Source organism: Balaenoptera acutorostrata, chromosome X (assembly GCF_949987535.1).
Source record: "Balaenoptera acutorostrata chromosome X, mBalAcu1.1, whole genome shotgun sequence".
NCBI lineage: Eukaryota > Metazoa > Chordata > Mammalia > Artiodactyla > Balaenopteridae > Balaenoptera > Balaenoptera acutorostrata.
Window position 1 is genome coordinate 24,832,850 of NC_080085.1, and position 9,278 is coordinate 24,842,127.

At 37.8% G+C, this 9,278-nt stretch overlaps 1 non-coding gene across 1 annotated transcript; it reads right to left on the reverse strand.

Moving 5' to 3' along the window:
* Positions 1-1,361: 1,361 nt before the first annotated feature.
* Positions 1,362-1,433, reverse strand: TRNAW-CCA (transfer RNA tryptophan (anticodon CCA)). Its single transcript has one exon. It is a non-coding gene; the product is annotated as a tRNA-Trp (tRNA).
* Positions 1,434-9,278: the final 7,845 nt, after the last annotated feature.

Genomic DNA, 9,278 nt, shown 5'->3' on the forward strand with positions numbered 1-9,278 from the left:
AGATTAACGCATATATATGGAATCTAGAAAAATGGTACAGATGAACCAGTTTGCAAGGCAGAAATAGAGACACAGATATAGAGAACAAATGTACGGACACCAAGGGGGGAAAGTGGAGGGGGGTGGTGGTGCTGGGATGAACTGGGAGATTGGGATGGACATATATACACCAATATGTATAAATAGATAACTAATAAGAACCTGCTGTATAAAAAATAGAATAAAATTTTAAAAAAACAGGAATAAAATACTGCTGCTTAGGTTATCAAGTTACATAAAAACAGTAAGCAAACCTCCAGCAAAAAAAAAATAGAGTGTGTTTGAGTAATAAGTGTTATGAACATTTTAATCCCAAGAAATTTTTTTATACTTTCATATTTATATATTTCAGTGGAGGTAAAATTCTAGGTCCAGTTTTTTTCTTGAACTTTACATTGTCTCCTTTCACCTAGCATTTTTCTTGTGAAATTCAGTATCAACCTAAATCTTGATCCTTTAAAAACTTATATTGTGCAAATTAGAACTGAAAAAAAAGCGGTCATAATATTATGAAAATATGGAAATACTTGTGTATGCATAAAAGATGGAGAGGATACAAAGTTATTACAAGTTTTTGTCTCCAGTTGGGATGAGTGTATGAATTTTAATATTTTCTTAAGCTTTTCTGTATTCCAAAGTTTATGAACATAAATTGCTTTTATAACCAGAAAAAGTAAATTTCTCTACAACCTTCCTGAACAAGGGCAGAAAAAGGGAAGGGGGAAAACAACGATTATTTACTGGGTAGCTACCATGTGTCGCATGCTCTATACTGGATCCTTTTAAATTTTACATCATTTGACCATCACATGGACATTGTGAAATAGGCATTATTAAGCGACAGCACTGTCATTTCCTAAACTTGGGATTTTGTAGGTTTTTGATGCAAAGTATGTATTTTCCCTTTCACCCACAAAATAAAAAGTCTAATTTTGGAGAATTTTTTTAAAACAGGTTTTTAGAAACAGTTATTCTGATAATGATAATTTTAGAGATTGTGTTCCCTGCTTTGCATTTCTCTTAATGTAACACTATAGTTTCCAGTGAATCATGAAAATGTATATTCATGCCCCCAAAATGGAAGTTTTAAAATACTTTGAAAATGACAAGGATGGAACTGTTAAACACCATTTTGTGTCCCTTAACCTATAATTGTCATTGTGTAACTGAAAGGAAAAGGAATCAGAAAACAAGATCGATAACCCCACAAATGTAAATAGAACTTTACCAAATTATTTTTTTAATATTTATTTATTTATTTAGGCTGTGCCGGGTCTTAGTTGTGGCATGTGGGATCTTTAGTTGCGGCATGCAGGATCTAGTTCCCTGACCAGGGATCGAACCTGGGCCCCGTGCATTGGGAGCAAGAGTCTTAGCCACTAGACCACCAGGGAAGTCCCCCTACTAAATTATTTTTAAAAACAGCAATGAATGACAAAACGGGGAAGGGATGTAAAGCTTTCAGTCTGCAGTTATGGACCATATTTATGTTGGTTTATATATAGGATCATAAGGTTGACAAAGAAAAGTGATTACAGAAGCAAAAATGCAGCGAAAACTTCTCACATGTCAAAGCAAACTTAGGAAATTAGCAGCTCTTAAGACAGAAATGAAGGTGGGTAGAATCTTGAAGAACAATCTTTACATGATAATTAGGCAGTGAAATACATACAGAAGAGGAACAAAATCAAAAAATAAATTCTCTCACTCAAGTGTCAATGTATATTGCACATTACTAAAGAAACTACAGGGAAAAGAATAATTTCTTGGAGTAAAATTGAGCAGCCTTAAGTACAGAGCTCATGTTCTATTCCTGCTAGGAACCTGAGTCATTGTTTTATCACAGGCAAGTAAGTCATTTTGCTTCTCTTTGCCTCAAATTACTCATCTATAAAAAGCTATATTTTCAGCATTCTTACAGACCATCCCATCACGCCTCTTCTTTATCCACTGAGTGCCGGATATCAACCCAGGAAGCAAATTTAGGAATTAATTCAGAAATAAAAGCTCCAACTCCACATCATAAAAATAAAGATGAAACATAATGAACAAGCTAACTCTGAAAGTTCTCAGTTGTATATTTCATTTTAGTTCATGGATATGATTGACATAACCTTTAAAAAGTGTTATTTGCTGTTGTTCAGATTTAATATCACCTATGTTGAAGCTAGATTATAGATACAAAGAGAGCCCACATTATCATCCTTCTACCCTGGGGAAAACTATTATATATTTAGTTCTAATGAATTTCATAATTTTGTTTTTGTTATTATTATTTTACAAAGAGTAATGAATACTATTCTAGTACATGTAAACTCAAGACTTTTCTTTAAGTTGTGCTTTTTATAAATGGGAAAAAAAGATTTTTTAAGTAATGGAAATAACCATTCATTTAGGAAAAGAAATACAAATCAAAACCACAATGAGGGATTTCCCTGGTTGTCCAGTGGCTAAGACTCCACATTCCCAATGCAGGGGGCCCCGGTTCAATCCCTGGTCAGGAAACTAGACCCCACATGTTGCAACTAAGAGTTTGCATGCCGCAACTAAAGATCCCACATGCCTCAACTAAAAAAGATCCTGCATGCCGCAAGGAAGATCACCCACGAGGCAATGAAGATCCTGCGTGCCACAACGCAACTAAGACGCAACGCAGCCAAATAAATTAAAAAAAAAACACACAATGAGATATCACTTCACACCTGTTAGTAAAGCTTTTAACAAAAACAAAAGCAAAAAATAAGTGTTGGCAAGGATGTGGAGAAATTGGAAACTTTGTACACTATTGTGGGAATGTAAAATGGTATAGCCTCTATGGAAAACAGTATGGAGGTTCATTTAAAAATTTTTGAAAAGATAATCATTTTACAATGTATGTAAGTCATTATGCTATATACCTTAGACTTATACAGTGCTGTATGTCAATTATATTCAATAAAACTGAAAGAAAAAAAAGCAATTCCAAATTCTCTTTTAAAAAATAAAATACAAGGGAAAAAAAAAGAGAAGTGGGGAGAACCTAGAAAGACTAACTAATCACAATGTGTGCACTTTATTTGGATTCTGATTCAAACGAAACGCAAAAGAGAATCATTTTTAACACCATTTGTGTTAGATTAATTACATTAGTAAACTCAACGAATGGCTTTCGCGAATTAAAAGAATTTCAAAATAGAAATACCATATGATCCAGAGATCCTATTTCTGGGTATATATCCAAAAGAATTGAAATCAGGATCTCAAAGAGAAATCTGCACTCCCATGTTCATTGCAGCATTATTCACAATAACCAATAAATGGAAACAAGCTAAGTGTTCATCAATGGATAAATGAAGAAAATGTGATGTACAGAGAGATATATAACATTATTCAGCCTTAAAAAAAGAAGGAAATCCTGCCATATGGGAAAACATATGAACCAGGAGGACACTGTGTTAAGTGAAATAAGCCTGTCACAGAAGGACAAATACTGCATGATTCCACTCACATGGGATATCTTTAAAAGTCAAACTCATAGAAGCAGAGAGTAGAATGGTGCTTGCCAGGGGCTGAGGGGAGGGGCAAATGGGGAGTTGTTCTTCAACAGGTATGAAGTGTCAGTTATACAAGATGATTAAGTTCTAGAGATCTGTTATACAACGTAGTGCCTACAATTAACAATACTGTATTGAACACTTAAAAATTTAAGAGGGTAGATCTCATGTTAAATATTCTTACCACAATAAAAAGCACAGACAAAAAGATGCTGTAAGGAATTATTGCATGGAATTGTTAGCCATTAAAAGAATAAACAATGGAAAAAGTAAATAAAAGTGAAGCTGCTTCTGGACTTATTTTCCCTATTCCCATTGTCAGGAAGATGGCAATGACCAGAGTGTACTTGGACGCAACACATCAAGGATGACAGAACCTCCCAGATAGCTCTAGATCACTCACTTCCAAATGGTTCTGTGTGAAAGAAATCATCTGGTTTCTTTGTGTGAAAAAAAATTGATAGGAAAATAACTACATCAAAGAGGCAATGCTGAATAGTGAAAGGATAATTGGAGAGTCATAAAGTTTGGCTTCCTCATACGTCTGTTGGTGAAGAGTTATGAGACATATCTACTCACATCTCAAGACTTCGGGCTCCTTATCTGTACAATGCAAGCACCGGCAAGGTTGGTCATTTGCAATTTGTGCTCAAAGAATATTTAGGGTAGCACAGAATTTCCCTAGGACAACAAAGGGAGATATGATAGGAATTCTAAGACTTCAAGTAGACCAGCTTTTACTTGTCCAAGAAGTAAATTGATAAATTAGTTAATTGGTACTCAATTAAACTATTTTTTAAATACTGTAAGTATTACTGCTAAAAGGCAATTACTTCCAAGATACTGAAATTTGAGAGGAGGCAAGATGGCGGAGTAGAAGGATGTGAGTTCACCACTTCTTACGGAAACACCAAAATCACAACTAACTGCTGAACAACCATTGACCAAAAATGCTGGAACCAAGGTACTGAAATTTATCATTATGTATTTCTTAGAAAATTAAGAATAATAGGTATAATATACCACTTTTCTGTAACACTAGGAAACAATGTGTGTAAGAGTCACTTCTGAACACTCTATTCTCATGCATATCTTTGCATCAGTTGGGGTGATTTCATCTGTTAGCAACAATATGGAATTTATTTACTCCACTACCTGAAGTCCAGAGTTTGAGAGGTGGAAAATAAGACCTTCAACAGTGTTACCCTGAGAGGTGGATTCACTGAGAAGTTAATCAAGCTTAAATTTTAGAGGCTGTCACTTGCATGGGCCCCTTTTAAAGCCCTTCGGCTACTTCTGTATACAGTTTTTATATTAATTTTCTTGATGAGATCAACTCTCCCCCACATAAATTGCTTAATGTTTAGGCCCCAGAAAATCTGGATCAGTGAATGGCTCTGACATAATTTCCCAGCAAGTATACTAGCAATGCACTCCTGACGGGATCAGCTTTGCTCACTGGCTAGCTTGCCTCTGGATTACAGAATGGCTTCTGACAGCGAACCCGGTAATGGGCCTTCTCATTCTCTTCCAGGCATTCACTTCCAGGCATTTTTTACTTCCTGCAAAGCATGGAACATATGTCCTTTCTTTTGTAATGATGAACTGTGTCCCTGGTTTCTAGGATGATGTTACATGCTAATTGTCTTAAGCCTGGATTTCAGAACCTACTTACGGGCAAAGGAATGGATGTTGCCCAATTGGCTCAGACAAATATAAACCCACCTCAGGAAACAGGGCTGGAATTAGCTTACCCAGGGGGACATCGGCTACACAGGAGAGGGCTGATGACTGAACAAATTCAGATGTGGGCTGACTTAAGCTAGTATGGGTCACTGACATGAGAAAAACCTTGCTAGGGCATTCCTGGGAAAAAAACTACTCACTCTTAAGAGAGAGCCACGGAAAGCCACTCTCTGTCTATCTCTGTCTCTCTCTGTCTGTCTCTCTCTCTCATCTGGTGGGTATGAACATGAAACTATATTACCCCAGGGGCTGCTGGCAGCCATCCTACCATCATGAGGGAAGCTAAACAAGCACAAAGCTCACATATACTATAAGGCAAAGCTAAAACACACACACACACACACACACACACAAACGCATGCACGCAAACATGCACACACACAGAAACAGATCTAGAGCTCTGCTGCTTTCTGTAGTAAATTGACCCAACTTCTATACTTCCAGTTACATGGGCCAATAAAAATTCTTATTTTTAAACAAGTTTAAGTTCATTTCTCTGCCATTTTCAGACACATAGTATCTAACGATAAATTCACTAAACTTCCATCACTCTATCTGCACCAGAAAATGATCATTTGGTTGCAATGGAATTAACCCTTTTATTGTCTACATATGTTAAATTTTCAATTAAGATTATAGCCTTTATAGTCATATCTTTTCTATTATGTCATGAATTTCACCTTGATGCCTTTTAGATAGCCAAGTGGAGATGCGGGAAGGACTACTGGACACGAGAGTAAAGTTTAGAGAGTGCTCTAGGAAGAGCTGTAAATTTGGGAATCATCTGCATATTTAAAGTCAGGAGTCCAGATGAGATCACCTAAGATGTGAGTGCAGACTGAAATTAAAAGAGGTCCATGGACTGCATCTTTCAGGGTAAAATAAGGCAATCTGGAAACCCCAATACAAAAGAGTGACATCATTATTGGTTCAGCTGAGTTAACCACTAGGTCCTCCCCATAACAGATAAATTTCTCAATTTTCCTGTTAACACAATCAGGGCAAAATCCTCTCTTCCTGACTGCCAATCATAGTGATGAAATTATTGAACAGATATTAATTTAGTCCTTACTATGTGCTAGGTCTCTGTGCAGATCACAGGACGGTTGACAGCTAGCAACAGTGACAGCAACAGATAAATAGAAAAGAACCTCATACTAAAGGGGGTTGGTAGTTCTAAAGGAGCAAGGCTAGAGGAGAGGGGGAAAAATAGAGAGCAATGTGGGGAGACAGATAAATGCACTGAACCCCGAGCAACCATCAATGGACCCCCATTCTCGGGGTGCCAGGGCCTAGTAATGAAGAACTAATTAACGATGTTAAAAAAAATCTTTGGAGCAATTGCTTTTTTGTATATATAATAACATGTACAAAACAGGACTTTTATGTTTGCTTTATCATGTAAGAAATTAGAAATAGGATTTTAAAAAATAACAGTCTCTTAGGTGGTATTTAAATCTGTTGCTGCCTACCTTTTTTTAAATTTATTTATTTATTCATTTATTTTTGGCTGCTTTGGGCCTTCGTTGCTGCACACGGGCTTTCTTTAGTTGCGGCGAGCGGGGGCTACTCTTCCTTGCGGTATGCAGGCTTCTTATTGTGGTGGCTTCTCCTGTTGCAGAGCACGGGCTCTAGTCGTGCGGGCTTCAGTAGTTGTGGCATGTGGGCTCAGCAGTTGTGGCTCATGGGCTCTAGAGCATAGGCTCAGTAGTTGTGGTGCACGGGCTTAGTTGCTTTGCGGCATGTGGGATCTTCCCGGACCAGGGCTCAAACCCATGTCCCCTTCATTGGCAGGCAGATTCTTAACCACTGCGCCACCAGGGAAGCCCTGCCTAACTTTTTAAAGAAGCAGAATGGCATTTCAAAGAGGCAACCGAATCTAGAAAGCAAAGGATCACAAAACAGGTTAGCAACAGCTAGAGTTCATGATTATTTTTCTAAAAATAGCTACTTATATTTTAGAAATACACAAAGGGTAATTTAAGAGGATTTTTTAAAATAATAAAATATATGTCAAGCCCACATTGTAAACCAGATTTAAACTCAGTGAAGTGATCTTTCATACATTATACAGTGGCAATTACCATGTAAATAGATTTTAAATAAAGTGATGTATTATTTAAAACCTCAGTGTTATATAAAGCAAGCATGGGGCAATGCTTGATGTCTATTTTATTTTCAAATCAGCAACCCCTTTCCACATACAGAGAAAGGACAACTATTGCACTAGATAATTTTAATTATATTTCTCATAATAAAGTTCTGTAGCCCCTATGATTATATATTTCCCCAACATTTGTGGGAAACATGATAATATCCCCTATATAATCATAAGTCTGACATTTTTCCCATTTGAAGGCATTCTCCTTTCAGAAATTTTTTTTTTTTTTTATAGCTACTTTATTTATTTATTTATTTATTTATTTTTGGCTGTGTTGGGTCTTCGGTTCGTGCGAGGGCTTTCTCCAGTTGCGGCAAGCGGGGGCCACTCTTCATCGCGGTGCGCGGGCCTTTCACTATTGCGGCCCCTCCCGTTGCGGGGCACAGGCTCCAGACGCGCAGGCTCAGTAATTGTGGCTCACAGGCCCAGCCACTCCGCGGCATGTGGGATCTTCCCAGACCAGGGCTCGAACCCGTGTCCCCTGCATTAGCAGGCAGATTCTCAACCACTGCGCCACCAGGGAAGCCCCTCAGAAATTTTTAAATGAGAACTGCTAGAGAATACATTTAATTCAGACTGTTATAAATGACCTAAAATAATAAAAATCATGATGAATGAGAGCCAGAATTTCCTCCCCGATTAGAGACATTTTTCAAGGTGTCCTTGCAGGAGCAGGTTGGAATGAAGGAGAGGAAGGGGAGGGAAAGGATTTAAGGAGGGTTGCATGGGCTCTACAGAGGAGTCTAGATCTGAGAGACCAAGGCCAGAGACAGAGTCTGCTGAGCACCAGGCCTCCTGCCAAATGGGTACCATTTGTACCAGCATCTGAGAGTCACATGGGAGCTGAGTAAGTGACCACCAATTAAGCCAGTTACGTTCAGGCTCACTTGGTCTCTACCTAAGTAGGAGCTGTGGGGGTATCCTTCCCTTCCTGTGACTCTTCCTCTGTGTTCCTGACTCCAGGCTCATTGCCTATCGGCCATACCCCATTTAGGCCATGCCCATAAACGGAGGGTGAGGGAAGGTGGGGACAAATGGGTTCCTGAACACCAAGTGAGTTGACAGTGATGTGGGAGGGAGGATTCCCACACTTTACCTGAAGATACCCAGCTTGAGATTTACCTCTTCCACTCACTTCCCCTCACTAAAGAAGCAGAGCCAAGGAAAAACACATTCTGGAACATACATTTCCTAACTCAGTGATCTAGTCCCTTCAAAGCAAAAAATACTCTGCTCATTACTTGGAAATTGGGAACATAACTCTCTAGGACGTGTTCAATTGATATTTATCATCTAATAACCCCTGAATTCTCCTTGTCTCTTTCTTTTCCTGCTCGTCATCTAACTTTTCATTTGGATTCCATCTATCTTTGTTCCCAATGGTACCCTCCTATCCATTTCATATCAGATTATTTTAATAGCCCACTATCCATTTCACTGATATCAAATGTCCTTTTACTCAACAAAGCATTTCTGAGCTTCTCCTCTAGAGATCCTGCAGAATGAAGAATACGGAGTAGGACAGTATTCTCAGTTTCTCATGGTTTTCATCACTGCATACATAACCAAAGTTTTAATCCATCTTCCTAATGTCATCTTTCAACTTAGTTTAACTCTAAATTGCTTTTTAAAGAATAGATATATGTATATGTATAACCAAATCACTTTGCTGTACACCTGAAACTAACACAACATTGTTAATCAAATATACTCCAATATAAAATAAAAATTTTAAATAAAGAAATAAAGCAAATGTAAATACTTCATCCTTGGCAATCAAACCATCACGTACTTACCCT